A 22,082-nucleotide genomic window follows, 5' to 3' on the forward strand; every position below is an offset into this window, starting at 1 on the left:
ACCTTCGGTCTGTCCGCAAGCATGACCCAGACCTCCCTGTCGCTTGCCATTTCAACACTCCACCCTGCTTTCATGCCCACATGTCTGTCCTTGGCCGGCTGCATTGTTCCAGTGAAGCTCAACGCAAACTGGAGGAACAGCACCTCATCTTCCGACTAGGCACTTTTCAGCCTTCCGGACTGAATATTGAGTTCAACAATTTTAGATCATGAACTCTCTCCTCCATCCCCACCCCATTTCCAATCCCCCTTTTTTTTCCAATAATTTATATAGATTTTTCTTTTCCCACCTATTTCCATTATTTTTAAATGTATTTCCATCCATTGTTTTATCTCTACCTTTTAGCCTATTTTGATCCCTTTCCTTCACCCCATCCCACCCCCACTAGGGCTATCTGTACCTTGCTTGTCCTGCTTTCTACCCTTAATTAGCACATTCCTTAGATAATATCACCACCATCAACACCTCTTTGTCCTTTTGTCTATGACATCTTTTGGCTGTCTCCACCTATCACTGGCCCTCTATCCAGCTCTACCTGTCCCATACCCAGCCCCTTAAACCAGCTTATATTTCACCTCTTCTCTATTTTTCCTTAGTTCTGTTGAAGAGTCATATGAACTCGAAACGTTAACTGTGTTCCTCTCCGCAGATGCTGCCAGACCTGCTGAGTTTTTCCAGGTATTTTTATTTTTGTTTTGTGATATTTAGTGTTTGTGAAAGGCACTATATAAATGCAAGTCTTTCTTTTTTTACAATATTGCTTTGCAATATTTACCACTAGCACTTCAGTGTAAGCTTCTAGAATATCATAAACATATCATACATAGTAACACTGGCAACCCTTCACTCATTTTCCAAATACATTGCCAACTCCATGTTTTAACAGGCCAGAAAATACCCTTGCGATATTGCAAGCCCCAAACACCGCGCATAATTTCAGCACAAACATGCTGTTTGTTAGCAGACTTTCAGAAAGTGACTGCCAAGTTGGTTATTTAATGATATACAATATCTCTAATTTTCCTTATTTCAACATGTTTATTTTTTATCTAGATGCAAGATGAGGCCATGCAAACTGAAGGGGTCTTGCACATCTGTCTATCTTGACTGTTTCCAAGAAGAGAGCGCTCCAGATTCTAGGTCTGGAATGTAGTTGGGAAGGTGAGATCTGAGGCTTCTTTAAAGGTTAAAACGATTACTATCATTTGCTTTTTGATCTTTATTCCTATCTTCACCCGTTCATTGTCAACTTCACAACAGTTATGCGCTGCAGTACTGCAGTTTAACACACTACAATATTTTGCCATGTAAGACTTTTTCAAGGGGAGGACAATTATTGCCAGCATTCTAAAACATGGGGCAGAAATTTTAGGTCGGCGTGCAGGCATGTGCGTGACCCGAAATCACACGGGATGACCATGGGCTCGTGTGATATTTTGGTAGGCAGGCACGGGCAAAAGTCGGAAGTGCACCCACTGACAATTAGAGGCCTGCTAAGGTAATTAAAGTTGTAATTATCTCCGATTTTTCGTGGTCTGTCCAACCGTACGGTTGGCAGATGGGTGAATCAGCCAGGTGGATTTTGCATTTTTCATGAAATCCCCTCCAAGGGTGGGATGAGGTTACCATTATTAAATAAAAGTAAGAAAAATCTATTGGCAACATTTTTATCATGTATATGTTCAGGTGACTGATTGTGACGCGTGGACATTTTTTTTTCCTAATTTTAAAAACCTTACTTATTGGTTTTAAAGTTTTCAGCTCCCTGAGGCAGCTCTCTGCCATCAGGAAGCTTTCATTCAGCGCTCGCCTGTGCCCGTACTTACATCAATGCCCGCCCTCCTCTTGCCCCCACCCCAGCAGTGCTGAGCATTTCAGCACACGCTTCATGCTGGCTGGTTTTTAATTGGCCAGCCAGCATGAAATCGTGGTCCATTCCCTGGCCGATCCCGGGCCTGCCGATCGTGCCCGCCCACCGACCTAAAAATCCTGCCCATGATCTATTTCTGATCTTCTTGATGGCCAAGTGGTGAAGGTGGTAGATATGAAGCCTTGAACTGAGCACGTGCAGCAATTTGCATCAGGAATTTCTACAGTGGCAAGCACAAACACCAATATAATCACTCTTGGGAATTTATTCCATAAGAGTTGAGGAGGGAACACTGCTTAAAGGCATAATTTTGTGTTGTACTGAGGGAGTGCTATGTTGTTGGAGGTGCCATCTTTTCAGTGAGACATTAAATCCAGACCCCAACATTGGAATGATTTTAAGTTAAATCATTTCTTATTGTTATGGGGATCATGTGACTCTATGGACGAATCAGCCCTAAGCGCAGGGAATCTTAAGGGCAGAGCTTTTTAGCATTGGTCTTGGAACAAGCAGGTAGCCTCACCTGGAGTCTGTAAATAAAGTTTACTGTTTCTTACAAGAAACTAGTCTTGCATTCCAAGTTTATTACATACATGTTCTGGTGTTTCATGTGTACACTAAAGACGCAGCCTCAAACGCCTTCCCCTCCTCTACCAGAGCACCATACCCCCCTCCACACCACCATACCAACATCTGTTCCCCCCCCTCCGCCCCCCTGATCTGTGTTACATATTTCAATGGTTTTCCCACATGGATGAGGGTTTCTGATTAATAAAGGTCAAATCAATCATTTCTGACTCTTAAGCTGCTGAATTTCAATAATTTTTCATTAATTTTCATGAGATAGGTAAACTTATTATTGGCAATGAATTACTATTGAAAACTGCAAAAATCAGCATCTCTCAGTTCACTAAGTGTGTGATGAATGCATGGCTCCTAGCAAAAGAACCTTGACAGTTAGAACTAAACATTTCAGCCCAAATATCTTACCTTGTATTTTTAGCAATGTTAATGGATTTGCTTTTGACAGGAAGTACTTGGGAGGATATTGAATTTTGTTTTCCTTATTGCATTCCTCCAAATTTTTTTAGTTTCAAAACATTCGTGAACAGGAATGTGGTTGAGGAAAAGGGGCCGGGAGTCACCTGATACCATCAAGTACAAATAACTGTTTAACAATAGGTTGGTGGATACATTTCTGCACAATTGAAATTGCTCAAAACTTGACAAAGTTAAATATCGGTTAACCCCAAATATTGCACAAGATTCATGTATGGACTACGTTCATTACTATTTTAACAGTTAAGAATATTGGATGCTATTTCTAGCTGTCATTGCCAAGGGAAACCTACCAAACCCATCATTTGGTGTTATTTCTGCATCTTAAGTAGCCCTTTAAACATTTCTAGAATAACAGTGGACAATAAATACATTCTCCTGTTGTAAGATTTGCATAATTCCTTTTGTGCTGTTCAGCAAAGGTGATGGCTGGCAGCTTGAATTATTCACAATTCAACTAGTTCAGCCTTGCCAATCTTCACTGAGAACATGGTAAATAAACTTGATATAGCTGGCTTTTTGGTCATGTTAAATTCATGTGCTGACAGGGTACCGATTTTAGTGTGCACATCTGTGCTTTCTGAATGATCAAATAAGCTCTGTGAAATCATCTTTGCCTGGAACATGGGCATCACATGACTTTAGTTGACTGGAGATCTAGTGTTATTGTCATTCATATTCATAGTTTTTAAAATGCTTTATGAGAATGATATCTGGAATAACTAATGTGGGCATATTGAGAAAACAGAATACTATGAAAGACTAGCATTAGGAGGCACAAAGCAATGATCCTTGCAGTATTTTCTCCATAATCTCACCAAGTATTGATCTCTACTGATCTATTTATGTATTTCACCAAAAAAATGACAATATCCTTTCAAATTTCATTTGATTTACAGTTCTAAAACATTGTGAATCTGGAATGCATGCAACTTTATTTCTTTTACAAGTTATTCCCCTTTCCTTCCTCAGGGAGCAACTGATGCCTGGCCCCAGAGACGACTGCTGAGGGGGGTGGGGCGGGAGGTCAAGTGCTGCCCTGGCACTGCATCCCGCCACACGCAATCAAGGTAGGGGGGGAGGGTAAGTGAGGGAAGTGGCCACACATTAGGGACACCTTTATAAACTGACTGTGCCTCTGCAACTGAGACAGATCAAGCGCAGTCACAGTGATATAACTGGGGTCAGGCTCCTGGCCTGCCCGCCCATGCAAGCAACGCAGAGGCACCAAAGGGCCAGCAAGTGCTCCATACCTTATCCCCACCCACCACCACCCCCCTCCCCGGCACAGACTTCGAATCCACCACCACTTCATTGGACCACGGAGCAGTTGGACTGCACACATTGTACAACCTCCTCACCAACACTGGCCATGTAGCAGTCACTGCTGGAGGCGCTCACAGCCCCTTGCAATCTCAGCATTCTGGTTTGGACCAGTGTCCCCCAGGTCACAGGTTGACAGGGCAGCCATGCAGCACACTCAGCTCTGGCCATTAGAGGGGTGACCAGCACTCTCTTGGAAACATTAAGGCGCAGTCACAGGGCCAGGAAAGGTGCAAAGTACACCCTTGCTAACTACGTCTCTCTCTCTTTTTCATGCTGCAGGAGGACCATATCAGGATCGTGGATCCTGATGACCTTGCTGTATGCCTGATGGCCTACAGAGACTGTAGAAAACAGAGGAGACAGCTACTGAGGCTCCTGGCCGTGCAAAGGCAAGAGCAGCAACCTCATGAAGAAGGGGCAGCCGGGGCTCCCACACACACTGCCCAGGAGCAATAGCGACACCCAGGGTCTATAGACACCGCCTGCCATTCCTGCAGTGACTGAGAACCAGTGTCACCAATAGCTGCGCATGTCTAGGGACCTGGTAGCTCACATCTGCCACTTACTGTAGGACTTGGCCAAGGGGACATGGAGGGCATCCACTGCCAGTGGCTGTGAAAGTGACTGCAGTGCTCAATTTCTATGCCATTGGCTCCTTTCAGGGCTCCACAGGTGACCTCTGTGGGATTTCAAAATCCACCACCCACAAATGCATCCATGAAGTCACGGATGCCATCTTCTCCATGGCACACAACTTTGTGCATTTCGCCCGGGACCGGGACAGCCAGGATGCAAGGGCTATTGGATTCACCCTGATCTCGGGATAACCACAGGTTCAGGGTTCAAGTGACTGCACTCGTGGTGCTCAGGTCTCCATCACTACAGTCGGTGGACTTCATCAACTGCAAGGGCTTCCACTCTCTGAATGTGCAGCTGGTATGCGACCACCAGAAACACATCCTGCAGGTTCCAGGGAGTGTGCATGAAACCTAAATCCTGAGTCATTCACAGATCCCTGCAGTCTTCCAGGGTCCACAGAGGCTGCAGGGTTGGCTCCTTGGGAACAAGGGCCACCCACAGAGGCCGTGGCTGATGCCACCCGTGCAGCGGCCTCAGACTGCAGCAGAGTGACGGTATAATGAGGCTCATGCAGCAGCTCACAACTTGGTGGAGCAGTCCATCGGGATGCTAAAGATGCAGTTCCGGTGCCTGGACTGGTCTGGTGAAGCCCTGCAATACAGTCCACAGAGGGTGTCACACATCGTCATCGTCTGCTGTGCCCTTTATACCTGGTGTTCCAACGGGGAGATGAGCTGGCTGAGGAGGAGATGGAGGAGCTGGAAGTCTCCTCCAATGAGGAGGACACTGACGGGGTTGAGGGTGATGGGGTCCTCGGTGGTGATGACGATGGCAATGAGGCTCTCGCACTGGCTAGATGTCTGACTCCTGTCTGGCTGAGGGCAGCTCACTTGCGCTCCATGATCAGGGCCATATCAGAGACGCAGCCATGAAACTTTAGATGCATCTGATGCTGTGTCCGCCTTCAGCACCTCAGCCCTTCAGGAGCTGATGCACAGCATCGCTGGTCGCAGATGGTGGTTTGATGGTGAGAGCTGTGCAACTACTTTTACCTAACTTCTTAATCCTGCCGCAACATCTTGGTGCTCCACAGCGGAGGTGGAGGCAGCCTGCTAACTGTGACGCCCTGTCTGTGATGACTTTGGCAGCCATCCTCTGGAGGGTCGAGACTTGGAAGGCCCCAGCCTGCTTTCGGGGTCCTGCTGTGTGGCTGTGTCACTCTCCTCGGCTTGTAAAGCTAGAATTGCGGAGGCCACAGGAAGATAGGATTCAGATGGGCCGGTTACTCCCAGAGTCACCTGGGTGGCTGTCCTCCTCTGCAGGGCATTCGCGCTGACCACCACTGCCACCACCTCCTAAGCCGGGTTAGTGACATTGCTACCCGTCCTGTGGCCAGAGTGGGGGTAGAGCAAATCCCGTTGGGCCTCCACGGCATCCAGCAGTTGCTCAAGGGACCCATTGCTGAAGGGGGTGGGGGGGCTGCAGTCTTTTTGCCTTTTCTGGCCATGTCTCCTGGGCAGCGGTGTTGAGCTGGTGGTGATGTGTGCTTTGCTGGCGGCTGCCTTTTAAAGATGGCGGCCAGCGTGATGCAACAGCGGGTTGATGGCAAGCGGGCGAATGAGAGGCTGCCCGCCATGGAAATGGCGTGTTTCCCAGGAATGCATAAATAATGAAGCGGGCTTGGGAAGATACGGCGTGAAGACCCGTCATTTTAGTCGGCGGGTAGGACTCCATTTTACCCGCCCACTACTGTACTTAGCGCAATTCTGGGAAAATACCACTCTCTGTCTCTAACATGAAAATCCAACCCATTATGCTGTCCAAGAAAAGTAAGAATACTTGGCTGTATTCCAAAGATAGACTATTTTTATTTAGTTAAAGCAAAATACTGTGGATGCTGGAAATCTGAAATAAGAATAGAAAGTGCTCAAAAACTCAGCAGCTCTGATAGCATCTGTGGAGAGCAAAACAGAGTTAACATTTCAAGTCCGTATGACTCTACTTCAGAGAATCTTCTTCTGAAGAAGAGTCATACAGACTTGAAACGTTAACTCTGTTTCTCTCTCTACAGATGCTGTCAGAGCTGCTGAGTTTTCCTAGCATTTTCTATTTTTATTTGGCTTTGTCTTACTTTTCATTATTTAAAGCCATAAAAATCAAAGATGTTTACTAGTCCATGAGTGAGTCTGGTTTCTATCCAATAATTAAAATTTGCTCAGTAGAACAGTTACCACTACTTTCATCTGGATTGAAGGGATAAATGTCTATAAAATGGTTTTGGAGGGAGATGATCAGGCTGAGGAGTTTCGAAAAGGAGTATGGAATCCAAGCAACTGAAGGCAAATCCACAAATGAAAAAATGAAAGAGAGGAGGATGCACAAGAGTGGGCATCAAAAGATTGAAGAGGGACAGGGAGATTTTAGAGCTGGAGGAGGTTACAAATATAGCAAAAAACAAGGCCATGGAGAGGTTTAAATTTAAATTATATGGAACACCCTGACTTTTATAGATAAAATATAATTAAAGCTATAACATAATTAAATATTACTGAAAGTCTCTTCCAACAAGTTTATCTTGCGGTTCCACCCTCAAAGCTATCTGACCCTGCCTGTTGAGCAGCTCCTTTGTCTTGGTGGGGCCAGTGACAGGGAGGGGTTGCTGGCAGGGGGTAGGCTGTGGGTTTAGCTTCTGGGTCTGTCTCCTCCTCAGAATATACAGGTCATCCTGAAGACTCTTCCTTGCAGGGCAGAGCTGGCCATTACAATTCATGAGTGAATATTGGGAGCAACACAAAGAGTCTCTTAGAAACCTGTATCACCTTGCCTTCAGTGCACTATTAGTTCATTGATTTTGAATTCAAATGTTAGTAGCCTTTTGTTGCATTAGTGGTCCTTCCTAGTGGTGTTATAAGCTGTGGTAGCATTGGACATCCCTTGTCTCCAGAAGCCAGACAGTTTCTTGTTCCTGATTCTGAAGGATTGCATGGACACTGGACAATCGAAGGATGAAGGAATCATGGCTGCTCCCTGAATAGGAGGCACTGACATTCAGGAGTCTAGCCTGTAATTGCACACAAAGTGGAAGAGCCCCATGAAGAGCTCCATCACTCTTGCTGTGGGAGGCACATATTACACCCTCCTAAATGGTAGATCCACTCTTCTCCCAAAATCCAACCATTTCTCTCCCACCCTGCAACCAAACAAACACACATACACATCCATCAGTTTTATATCGACCAGAATTTTAGAACCAAGAACAATAATTTAAAACTTCAGGATTGGGAGATATAAAAAATGGATGAAGGTGACAGGCAAATGGGAGTGGCTTTGCACATGCTGAGATGCAAGCAGCAATCGAAGTTTAGATAAGATCAAGACTATGGCAGTGGAAATAGAGAAGGAGCTTACATTTATACATCAGTCTTCATGTCCTCAGGTTCTGCCAAAGTACTTCACACCAATGAACTACTTTTGAACTACAGTCAATATTGTTTTGAAGGCAAAAGCAACAGCCAATTAGTGCATGGTAAAGGCCCAGAATGAGCAATGACATGAATGGCTGTTCAGGGTGATGTTGTTTTGAGAGGTGAATGTTGGCTAGGATAATGGGAAAATTCTCTGCTTTTCTACAAAAATTGACATTAAATCCTTTGTATCCATTCCAAAATGCAGATGGCCTGTTTAATATTTCATCTGAAAAATGGCATTTTAATGTGTATCTGTATACCTTGGTCAATTACAATATCCAAATTCATAAGGAAAGGCATTTAAAATGTTGTAAGGTTGACTGGTGTCTCGCTAAGAAGTCTGGAGGCTTGTGTGGTTGAGCATAAACTGTTTATTATTAACACACAACTATATACATATCTCCAAGGTATAGCTCTATCTAGGTGTTATCTTTATGTCAACTTCTCTCAGACTCTCACAACACACAGTCTACACTCATGTGACACCACAATGTGGGCGGTACTATTCTCCAGTCCCACATTAACCCTTGCTAAGCCAAACACTCTTATACTACATAAATTAAGCACTGCATTTACATTAGAAAGAAATAGTTAAACAAAAAACTAACTGAGTAATTCTTGGATCACAAAATTGACAGCTTATATGTATGTAGTGCTTTAAAATACAAAATATCCCAAGCTACATTAAGGAGTACAGAAGTTGGAATAATGTTAGGGTTGGTGACTGGAGGTGCTGTCAAAAGATAAGTTTTGTGGAGGCTTTTGAAGGTGTGAGGCAGTTAGAAAGATAAAGATGTTTATGAAGAGAGAGGCACAAGTTATCCATTCATTCCAGTGGACCCCTGCCATAGTAGGAGTCTGGCAGAGTTGCCTGGAAATAGCCTGGGACTTAGATATACTATGTGCTGGCCTATAATGAGTCCCTATCAGTTTTGTAAGAAACAAAACCTCTATCCATTTCTTACAAAGCCAGTGATACAAAACAGGAAGAGCAGGTAGGGTGAAGGGTGGGGTGGGGTGGGGTGCGGGGATGTGGTCAGGGCCCAGGAGATGGGGTGGGGGTTATAGGTGGTGCCAAAGACCAGTGACTGGGGGGTAGGGGGGGCCAGGGTCGTTGTTCTAAATGAAGTTTCTTATCCCTCAGCCTAAGCAGCCAGAAGCAGAGCTGCAGACCTGAAAGACTGACTTTAAAAAAGATCTGAAGCTTCAGGCTGAGAGTTACGATTTTTTAGAAGTTAATCTTTCAGGTCAGTTTCACTAAGTTTCTGCGGTGCAGCTTTCAACTTCAGGGAGCTTTGTGGTTCCAATTGTTTTTGAAAAGCCTGCCAGAAAGCCACAAAGTTGCCTGAAGGTCAACAGCAACCCAGCAACTGAGAGTTCTTGTTTGAAAAATGATAAGTAGAATCTCTATTTTAAAACCAACTGGATGCTGTTGGAGGGGTGGAGAGGGAGTTTAGGGTGTGTTGGAGGGCGAAGGTAAATTGGGAGTGTTGAAGCAGTGGGCGGGGGTACATCGAGTCTGTTTGAGGGGTCGGGGAGGTTATAGGTGTTGGTAGTGGTTGGGGGATTGATGGAGGGGTGGGTTGAGGGAAGTTGGAGGCTGTTGGAGGGGCGGGGGGAGGTTGGGGTGTTGGGAGGTGGATAGTCAGGTGTGGCATGGGGGAAGTTGGGGTGGGGTGGGGGCATGGGATGGGGGTGTCACTCTTTTTTGCTGTTGAATTTTCTTATTTATTAATTACATTTTTCCATTTTAGGTTGTAAATTCACAGCATACAATACAATTTGTATGACAGCTTCTGGGGGAAGGGGAAGCAATCCAGTTCTTGAGTTAAGACTGTACTGAATTTATATGCCTTGTATCATTCTTTCTCTGAAAAATTCAGATGAACAATTCAATCTATGTTTTTTCTAAGCTGCAGGAGATGTCTGATTGACAAATCCTGGGGATACTGTCATTAGCTTAAAAGGGGCAGATGTCATTTATGGTATATTGTAGGTTGGCACCAGAGAAGTCAGAATGGTAAGGTTGTATTAGCTTGTATTAGTTGAATTTTTTTGTAAATTTAGTGATTTTTGTAGCCACTTTCCTAACATGAGTTGATTGCTCTGTGATTAACTTACCTGTTATCCCACACTATCTTGGTACCTTTATAAGATTTTTTGTGGAATTAAATATTATGATTAAGTTGTGTCGCATGGTCAATATTGAAAATATATTGTAGTGAGAAACAGCAATCAGCAGGTTCTTCAGACTTGCTGATCAGGAAAACACAAACACAATTGTGAACCATTCAGTCTTTGTCCTCTGGTCTCTTAAAAGTTGTGTCGCACAGAGACACCTGAGGATTCTAATGCTTCTCACTGACAGTGAAGACCTCTGTTCTTCAATCATTTCACATTGTTGCTCAGGAGTCATTTGATTTTTCTACCCTGTGAGATCACTGATAAAATAGAATCCAATTACACCCTTTCTATGAAATAATTATATTGAATAATATCATGCACACAGGCAAGAGAAAGTCTTCTAATACTTCCACAGAATGGAAATGATCTTGTGCAGCTTATCTGAGTTGCAAGTATTGAATCTTTCTCCCAAATATGAATTTACTGTCACCGTGTTCATGTGGTGCAACGTGCAGAACATGGTATTGAGGGTTGAGGCAATCGCCAAAATCAATGTTATGGCCTGCACAGCGTTATAAATAACTACTAGGATATCGTCCTGTCAAATTAACAATATTGCATGATGCTGTTAAAGTAAAATTTGTATTCTCTGGTTTGGTTAATAGTTGCAGTGGGATCATCCATAGGATGCACACAAACTAACAATGCATTATATCATTGCTGCTCTTAATATTAATGACCCATGCTGCATATAAATCAGATGATATTTGTAACCAGATGCCAACAATGGGCATTATCACTTTACCTAGGACCTTTCTGTGATTGGTGAATTGATTGGTGAATCTTGAAAGGGGGAAAAGTACCCTGCATGATTGAGGGAGAGGGTTAAGTGGTGAGGGTGGGGGGATTGAGTGTGTGGAATAAGAGGCCCAGAAAGAGAAGAAGCACCAGAGCCCATGATTTCTCTCCTTGACCCTGGACATGGTGTCCTATTTTGGATTTTTTCCCACTTTCCTGACCTCAGTAAGACCCAAAATAAAATGGAGGTGCTGGGAAGAAAAGGCATCCCAGCTTCCGGGTGGGTACATTGATCCCGCGGGGATCCAGGCCAGTGAATTAGCCTAGATCCCCAAAGTTGGAAGTTCCTATACATTCATATCAATCCCCTCAGTAAGGAGGCCAATTCTTCAGGGCAGTTGGGGCCCCTCTTCTTTCCCCTTCACCAACCACCCCTACCCAGCCTTTTTATCAATAGCCTGACACCAGAGTTTGTGCAGTGTGGAAATGGTGCATGGTGAGCACACTTTGTGTACTCTGGCCATGGGTACCTGCTGCAGGGATGTAAAAAAAGCTTCTAACTTCACATATTCTATCAGGGTCAGAGTTGGAGGCACTGGCGGCTGCAATTCCACCATAACTGTCAAGATCATGGTCCGATGATTTTCAGGATCAGATTTCCATTGTAGGAGTGTAAGGCAGTGCCACCTGCAGGGTGGGATGGGGATAGCAGAGCAGAATAGAAAACGTGAAGGTGCATGATGGGACACAGAGCTATGGAAAATTGTAAAGGTTTGATTGAACTGATGTCATTGCAGGATTGGGAGATCTTCATATTGGCTTTAATTATCCTAGTGTAGACTGGGATAGTAATAGTGCACAGGGCAGAGAGAGGGAGAGTTTCTGAAGGATGATCAAGAGAATTTTCCAGACCAGCATGTTTCTGGTCCAACCAGGAAGGAGACATTGCTGGATCTGCTTCTGGTGAATGAGATCATAAAGTTGTTATGGCTCAGAAGGAGGCTGTTTAGCCCATCGAGTCCATACCGGCTCTGTGTAGCACAATCTAGTCAGTCCCATTCCCCCACTGTATGCCTGTAACTCTGCAAGTTTATTTCCCTCAAGTGTCCATCCAATTTCTTTCTGAAATTATTGATTGTCTCTGCTTCCACAACCCTCATATGCAGCGGGTTCCCGGTCATTACCACTCGCTGCATAAACAAATTCTTCCTCTCATCCCCTCTGCATCTCTTATCCAAAATTTTAAATGTGTTCTCCAGTTCTTGTAGCTTCAGCTAATGGGAACAGCTGGATCAAAGTGGGCCAATTGTCAGTCGGGAAACATTTAGGAGATAGTGATCATAGCACTATAAAATTTAGAATAGCTATGAAAAAGGTCAAGAAGCAATCCAGAGCAAAAAATAAGATTAACAATTAATTGAGGGAGGGTCAAATTCGATGAGGTGAATGGGTCTGGTCCAGGTTAATTGGAATCAAAGATTAGTAGGGAATACTGTCATGGAACAACGGGCTACCTTTAAAGAGGAGATGATTTGCGTACAATGAAGGTACATTTCCACATATGGGAAAGGTAGGAGAAACAAAACCAGAACTCCCATGTTGAAGAAAGAGGTGGAGAGTAGGATGAAGCAGGAATGTGAATGATAGATGTTAGGCTGATAATACAAGTGAGAACCAGGCTGAATGTAGAAAGTTCAGAGTGGAAATGAAACAAATAGGAGAAGGAAATAGAGAATATGAGACTAGACTGACACTGACAGCTAACATAAAGGGAATCCAAGTCTTCTATAGGGATATAAATAGCAAAAGGATGGTAAGAGGAGGAGTAGGGCTGATTAAGGACCAAAAAGCAGATTTATGCATCGAGGTAGAAAGCATGGCTGAGTTACTAAATTAGTACTCTGCATCTATCTTTACCAAGGAAGAAGATGCTGGCAAAGTCATAATGAAAGAGGATGTATTTGAGACATTGGATGTAAACTTGATAAAGAGATGTTAGAAAGGCTGGCTGTATTTAGCATTGATAAGTCACCAGGACCAGATCAGGATGAGGATACTGAGGGAAGTAAGGGTGGAAATTGTGGAGACACTGGCCACAATCTTCCAATCCTCCTTAGATAAAGGAGTGATGCCAAAAGACCGGAGAATTCCAAATGTCACATCCTTGTTCATATAAGTGTGTAAGGATAAGCCCAACAATTACAGGCCAGTCAGTTTAACCTCAGTGGTGGGAACACTATTAGAAACAATAATCTGGGACAAACTTAACCGTCACTTGGACAAATGTGGATTAAGTAAGGAAAAATAACACAGACCTGTTAAGGGCAAATCATGTTTAACTTGCTCGATTTTCTTGATGAGGCAACAGAGAGGGTTAATGGCGTATATGTGCACAAATCATTGAATGTTGCAGGGCAAGTTGAGAGCACAGTTAATTAAGAATATTGAATCTTGGGCTTTATAAATAGGGGCATAGAGTGCAGTTATGATAAACCTGTAATAAACATTGGTTCGGCCTCAACTGGATTATTTTGTCCAGTTCTAGATACCCCACTTTAGAAAGGATGTGAAGGTATTAAAGAGGGTGCAATAAAGATTCACAAGAAAATGGTTCCAGGGATGAGGAACTGCAGTTAGGTGGATAGGTTGGAGAGGCTGGGGTTGTTCTCCTTGGAGAAGAGATTTGATAGAGGAATTCAAAATAATGAAGGGTCTGGGCAGAGGAGATAGGGTGAAACTGTTCCCATTGATGTAAGGATCAAGAACTAGAGGGCACTGATTTAGCGTGATTGGCAAAAGAACCACAGGTTACATGAGGACAAGCTTTATGCACATTGAGTGGCTAGGGTCTGGAATACACTGTCTGAGAGTATGATCGGAAAATTCAATCGTGGCTTTCAAAAGGGTATTAGATAATTATCTGAAGAGAAAGAGTTTGAAGGACTTTGGGATAAAGGCAGGGGAGTGGGAATAGCCGAGTTGCTCTTGGAAAGAGCTGGCCTGAACCAAATGGCCTCCTTTTGTGCTTTCTATAATTCTAAAGGGAAACGTTTAAGAAGGGGAATAGAACAGGTTAATTCTGATTCCCTTTTCAAGGTGAATCATGATTGTAAGATCAGAATACATGAATGCAAATTGAAAAAAAGACAAGCTCAGGCAGCAGTTTTACATACAAATCACATAAACCATGACTGCAACCTTGCAGCAAGTGGACCTCTTTGTCTCCATAATGGAGATCACTCCATCCACTAGAGCACTTTCATGAGGCATCAGTAGCTGGCCAGTTAGGAGCTCTTAGGCATCTGAAAGTAAAAATGCCGAAGGGGGCCTGATTGGGGTGAGTGAAGAGAATGGAGTGGAAGGCTTGAACTTCATGCCAGATAGTAAGGTGAAGGTGAGCTGGTATTTGGGATGAGGCGTAAGGCAGGAACACACCATCATCCTGAACAGTCTCGGCGAAGCCAGATGCAATGGCTTCATTGTCCCCTGCCTTTCCTTTGCTGCTCCCTACAGTTTTGCAACACTTTGTCCTGCAAGAGAGAGGGAAGAATGCCAGTGAGTGTGTTGTAATATGTTTAGGTGATGTGCCTGCCATAGTTGAATAACTGGATGTCTGTGGAAGCAGCAAGAGAGGATTTGAGGCTAGCAGCATTTATAGATGTACATGCGTGAGGTGGAGTATCAGGAAGTTAGTCATGAAACCTGATCGTTAGAGATTGTTGACTGGTGAGAGATAGGAGGTGTGATGCACTGAGTAACAGGAGAAGTTGGTGATATGGTGAGTAGGAAATGTCAGGTATAGATGCATTACCTGACCTTGACACCCCATGTGAAGGTATTGAACTACTTCTGCCACTGCTGTGCCAGGTCCTTGAGGCCAGACTCTGCAAATTGACCTCCCTAATCTCCTGCTCCCATTCCCTTCCCAGGGTGCATCGAGAACCTCCTGGCCCCCTGTAAAAAAGCATTGGGCAGAGTTACATGGTCCATCTCTGACACTTCCTTTCCCTTCCTTGACCTCTCTGTCTCAATTTCTGGTGATAGACTGTCCACCAATATCCATTACAAGCCTACTGAATCCCACAGCTACCTCAACTACAGCTCCTCACACCCTGCTTCTTGTAAGGACTCCATCCCATTCTCTCAGTTCCTTCGCCTCCGTCGCATCTGTTCTGATGATGCCACTTTCAAAAACAGTTCCTCTGACATGCCCTCCTCCTTCCTTAACCGAGGTTTTCCACCCATGGTGGTTGATAGCGCCCTGAACCGTGTCCGGCCCATCTCCCGCACATCCGCCCTTGTGCCTTCTCCTCCCTCCCAGAAACATGATAGGGTCCCCCTTGTCCTCACTTATCACCCCACCAGCCTCCGCATTCAAAGGATCATCTTCCACCATTTCCGCCAACTCCAGCATGATGCCACCACTAAACACATCTTCCCTTCACCCCCCCTGGCAGCATTCCGTAGGGATCGTTACCTCCGTTACACCCTGGTCCACTCCTCCATCACCCCTTACTCCTCAACCCCCTCCCATGGCACCTTCCCATGCAACCACAGAAGATGCAACACCTGCCCCTTCACTTCTTCTCTCCTCACCGTCCAAGGGCCCAAACACTCCTTTCAAGTGAAGCAGCATTTCACTTGGATTTCCCTCAATTTTGTCTACTGCATTCGTTGCTCCCAATGCGGTTTCCTCTACATTGGAGAGACCAAATGCAGACTGGGTGACCGCTTTGCAGAACACCTTCGGTCTGTCTGCAAGCATTACCCAGACCACCCTGTTGCTTGCCATTTCAACACTCCACCCTGCTCTCATGCCCACATATCTCTCCTTGGCTTGCTGCATTGTTTCAGTGAAGCTCAACGCAAACTGGAGGAACAGAACCTCATCTTCCGACTAGGCACTTTACAGCCTTCCGGACTGAATACTTAGTTCAACAATTTTAGATCTTGAACTCTCTCCTTCATCCCCACCCCCTTTCCGTTTCTTCCCCCTCCTTTTTGTTTTTTCCAATAATTTAAATAGATTTTTCTTTTCCCACCTATTTCCATTATTTTTAAATGTATTTCCACCCATTGTTTATCTCTACCTTTTAGCCCTTTTAGTATTTCCCCCACTAGAGCTATCTGTACCTTGCCTGTCCTGCTTTCTACTCTTAATTAGCACGTTCCTTTAGATAATATCACCACCTTCAAGACCTCTTTGTCCTTTTGCCTGTGACATCTTTTGGTTATCTCCACCTATTACTGGCTGCTTGTCCCAACAAATCCACCCCCCCCCACCTCCCCACTTAAACCAGCTTATATTTCACCCCTTTCCTATTTTTACTTAGTTCTGTTGAAGGGTCATGAGGACTCGAAACGTCAACTGTGCTCTCCACTGCCAATGCTGTCACACCTGAGTTTTTTCCAGGTATTTCTGTTTCTGTTTTTGTTTTGGGCAGAGATTTAACTGCAAAAGGGCAAGGTGCGCGTTCGAGTACAGGTGGGGGGTTAAAGCCCCAGAATGTGATGGTGGAACAGGAACCCAACATGATCTCATCCACTTCTGGGTTTAACCTGGGCAGGTTTGCAGGTGAGTAGAAAATCCCTGTGGAGCTGTTAGGTAAGTAATTAGAATATTTAAATCCCTACTTAACTCAGGGTTTGGCTAAGCATTCTGGCTTTGACAGTGAGCATAGGGGTTTCCTGAGGTGTGTAGAACTTGCAAGGGTCAACTAGATTGATGCACAGCAGGGAGTGCTTGTTCAGTGAGACTGAGAGGTTGGAAAGCCTTCAAACAATGACATTGAAGAGCTCAAGCCATGGCTGGGTGCGTGGCTGCTGCTGATAGCTCTCCTTCCCAGAGAGTGCTTTCAATGCTTGACAGGTGATTACCAACTTCTTGGAAGTCAGTTCACCTGTCTTGGACTTCACTCATCTTCAGTTAAATCCCCTGTTGTCAGCCTTCACCATGGCATGGAAACAGCTTACACAGCTCTAGCTTGGACCTCTGATGAGGAACATGAGGAGCAACAGCAGCAGGAGCAGCAAGAACACCAGCAGCAGCACCATCGCAGTTCTCGTCTGGCACATGTTGCTCCACAGGACAGAGGGTATAGAAACCAAGATCCAGCTCGAAGGAGGGGAGACTCCCAAAAAGATCGGCTCTCCCGACATGTGTAAGCACCAGTGCCTCTGGAGGGCCAGGGTTTCACAGCCGGTTGTTGCTGACAGCTGCAGCCTCCTGCAACAAGACCTCCTTTATTGTGGACCAGGTGGGCTGACATTGCCAGTTTTCATCACTGGAAGGTCCCGCTCATCCCCCCTACCCCTCCCTCCCCACCCAGTTGTCTGCCTTTCTCCTGCAAGGAGAGAAAGCGGAGAGCTGTGATTGTGAGAAATGGATTGTTCAGAGAGGGGGGAAGGACAACATTTCTGAATGGCAACTGTGAGACATCGATGTGAGATATTGCAAAGATGAGGGTGAGTGTCAGTGTTTCCTTTACAGATGTCGATGTGAAGGGGTGCCTGGGAAAAGAGGAATGAGTGGAGCTGCAGGTTTTTGGGCTGAGGAGTGCTATGCAAGAGAATGCTGTGAAAGCCAGAGTGTAGGATTTGTAACTTAAAAATGTTACATCGCTTAGCTTTCCTGTCCTCCTGAGGTCTTGAACCTCTTGGAGCATTGTACCAAGTTTGAATGGGCCACACTCCTGCTGCTCACTTCCACAGCCACTTCCATCCACGCCTGCTTGGTTGGAGAAACTGGACTCTTCCTAATGTCCTCGGGAAAGATCACTGCAATTCAGCCCCTCAGATCCTGCTGCAGGACCTCCAGGTAAGAGAGAGTCCTGGAGTGGACAGACTTCCAAGGTTTCCTCTCCATTCCTGTGTTTGCTGAAGACACAAGAATCAATGTAATGTTCAGTCCTGCTGGGGTCCTAGAGGTCCTTGTTTTGACAGGTATGGCACATCAGTATGCCCATCTTGTCACTGATTGGGGAATCCAGAAGCAGGATGCTAATGCTGTGGCTGAGTTAAAGGACCATGGCAAAGTCTGCTTCAATTACAAATGGGTTGCTGACCTGCTACCTGACCCCTGCTGTGTGTGGGTGTTCAGGTTCCTCTCATTATGTTTCTCCTCCTTATCACCTCTGTACTAATGGAAAAGAAACTTGCATTTATATAACACCTTTCATGACCACAGAATGTCCCAAAGCACACACAGCCGATAAAGTACTTGTAATGATGTGCAGTTACTGTTGTAATGTAGGAAATGCAGCAACTAATACACAAACAGCAAACTCCCCAAAACAGCAATGCAATAATGATAAGATAATGTTTTTGTGATGTTGATTGATATTGGCCAGGAAACCAGGGATAACTTCCCTGCCCTTCTTCAAAATAGTGCCATGGAATCTTTTAGATCCACCAAGAAGGTAGTCAGGATCTGGTTTTAACATTTTATCAAAAATGCAGCACCTCCAACAATGGACACTCCCTCAATACTGCACTGGAAGGTCAGCCTTGATTTTTGTGCTCAAGTCCTAGGCTGGGACTTAAATACATAACCTTATGACTTAGGTAAGCGTGCTCCCAACTGAGGCACAGCTGACACACCAATGCCTCCAGTGCCACATTGCAAAACCTGGAAACGTTTTCTTTTGGCTGTTGCTCTATTTTCTATACTTTAGTTACAATGAAATTCAGGAGGAGCATGCTGGCTTTACAAATTACAGAGCAGCTGTGTGCCATGCTAGGCACCAATGCGGCTGGGCCACCCTACTGAGCATGCAGTCAATCAGCAGCACGCTCCACACTGAAATCATTTACATGAGAACGCAGCACAAGCTTTGCATGCTGCCTGCCTCAATTGGACCAGGAGCATGGTGATCGCGTGTTATGACCCCCATGGCCCAAAACAGGCTGTTCCAAATTTTTGCCCCCTCCCCCACCACCACCCTGCAAACACTGGTCAAACACTGCAGATTGTGGAAATAAAAAACAAAAACTTAAAATACTGAAACACTCAGAAGGTCAGTCAGTATCTGTGGAGAGAACAGATGAATTAATATTTCAGGTATTGCCAGCAATTCCTGCTTTGTCCCTCACCATTGGTCCCTTGTATTTAATTTCTCCTGCATGCAGAAAAGTTATCTTGTTTAAATCTATATAACAGTGTTGTGAACTGGGTCAGCTAGGCCTATGATATATGCACAGCAGTAACATCTATAGTTTTATACCATAGAACACTACAGCACAGAAAACAGGCCATTTGGCCCTTCTAGTCTGTGCCGAAATATTATTCCGCTAGTCCCATTGACCTGCACCTAGTCCATAACCCTCCAGGCCTCTCCCATCTATGTAGCTATCTAATTTATTCTTAAATCTTAAGAGTGAGCCCGCATTTACCACATCAGATGGTAGCTCGTTCCACACTCTCACCACTCTCTGAGTGAAGAAGTTCCCCCTAATATTCCCCCTAAACCTTTCCCCTTTCACCCTAAAGCCATGTCCTCTCGTGTTTATCTCTCCTAATCTAAGTGGAAAGAGCCTACTCACATTTACTCTGTCTATACCCCACACAATTTTGTAAACTTATATCAAATCTCCCCTCATTCTTCTACGCTCCGAGGAATAAAGTCCGAACCTGTTTAATCTTTCCCTGTAACTCAACTCCTTAAGACCCGGCAACATCCTAGTAAATCTTCTCTGCACTTTCTCAATCTTACTGATATCCTTCCTGTAGTTAGGCGACCAGAACTGCACACAATACTCCAAAGTTGGCCTCACCAATGTCTTATACAACCTCACCATAACATCCCAACTCCTATACTCAATACTTTGCTTTATGAAGGCCAGTATGCCAAAAGCTTTCTTTACAACCTTGTCTACCTGTGACGCCACTTTCAGGGAATTATGTATCTGAACTCCCAGATCCCTTTGTTCCTCCGCACTCCTCAGTGCCCTACCATTTACTGTGTATGTCCTACCTTGGTTTGACCTTCCAAAATGTAACACCTCTCACTTTTCCGCATTAAATTCCATCTGCCATTTTCTGGCCCATTTTTCCAGCTGGTCCAGATCTCTCTGCAAGCTTTGAAAGCCTTCCTCGCTGTCCACAATGCCTCCAATCTTAGTGTCATCAGCAAACTTGCTGATCCAATTCACCACATTATCATCCAAATCATTGATATAGACAACAAACAACAATGGTCCCAGTACAGATCCCTGAGGCACACCACTAGTCACTGACCTCCAGTCTGAGAAGCAATCATCCACTACCACTCTCTGTTTTCACCCACATAGCCAATTGCGAATCCAGTTTACAACCTCTCCGTGGATACCAAGTGTCTGAACCTTCTGAACTAACCTCCCATGTGGGACCTTGTCAATGGCCTTCCTAAAGTCTATGTAGACAACATCCACAGCCTTTCCTTCATCTACTTTCTTGGTAACCTCCTTGAAAAACTCTACAAAGTTCGTTAAACATGACCTACCACGCACAAAGCCATGCTGACTATCCTTAATCAGCCCTTGGCTGTCCAAATAATTATATATCCGATCTCTCAGAACACCTTCCAATAATTTACCTACTACTGACGTCAGGCTCACTGGCTTGTAATTACCTGGTTTACTTTTGGACGGAATAACATGAGCTACCCTCCAATCCTCCAGCACCTCACCCGTGGCTAAGGACATTTTAAATATTTCTGCCAGGGCCCCTGCAATTTCTACACTAGTCTCCCTCAAGGTCCGAGGGAATATTATGTCAGGCCTAGGGGATTTATCTATCTTTATTCGCTGTAAGGCAGCAAGCACCTCCTCCTCTTTAATCTCTATATGTTCCATGAAACTACTGCTTGTTTCCCTTCCTTCCGTATACAAATATGAAATTAGTATGAATCCTACTCAATAAAATGAAGATGTCTGCCATGATGATATAAACTCATGAAAAACAGAACGAAAGCTCACTGCAATGTGCTGAGGGCTTCAAACCATTTGCTCTTGAGTATAAAAGCACTTTGACTCCTGCGCGGCTGATAGCATTGTATTCATTGTGACTGTGACCAGGGCATTTTCAGTGCCATCAATTTTGCACTTTCAAGAGTTTTGAAGACACAGTCTATATGTGTCATGACACCTTTTCAATGTGTGGGCTCTGGTGTGCGTGCAAGTGCAGTCTTATCGTAGAACAGATCTGAATCGCTGTGAATGCAGTGGAAACATCTACACAGCTCAGATCTTTGCATTTAAGCTAGAGATAGACATCTCAAACTAAGTATCAAGTGTCAGTCAGAATTAAATTAATGGCTTACCTGCGAGTGCAGCCTCCAAGTAAAACACAAAACTGCATCCCTGCGAGAAGGATAGATGCATAAATTCTGAAATTTGACAGATTGCTATCCTGCCGGTGCCTTCCATGTTACCATGTTGGTGGAAGATCATCTCAGCACCATGGGGCAGTTGGTGCAAGAGCCACTTTGTGTGCCCCATTTTCTTAGATTAACATTCATCTGATGTGTTTGGTGGGCTCCCCAGGAGGTTCCCCACCGACAAGAAGAAATCCCTCACTATCAAGTCAGAAAAACCAGAAAAGGTGGCAAAGGATCTGAAAGAGGCAGATGCATCCCAAAGGTGATTGCAATGGAAGCATAGAAGGAGGCCTTGGCACTCCCACTCCTAGCAGAAGAAAACAACAGTAAAACTTGAAGTGAAGGGTACCAGTAAAATGTATCCGAACTGGTCTTATATACTTTAAAATGGAACTCCCGTATTATTGGTGCCAGTATTACAGATTTTTACTGGGGTTTGAAAATTTTCAACTAGTTTTTCCTCTATCCTGAGGCTTATCGCCATCTTTTACATGGCAGACCTGG

The sequence above is a fragment of the Cetorhinus maximus genome, chromosome 2, assembly GCF_964194155.1.
Source record: "Cetorhinus maximus chromosome 2, sCetMax3.hap1.1, whole genome shotgun sequence".
Lineage (NCBI taxonomy): Eukaryota > Metazoa > Chordata > Chondrichthyes > Lamniformes > Cetorhinidae > Cetorhinus > Cetorhinus maximus.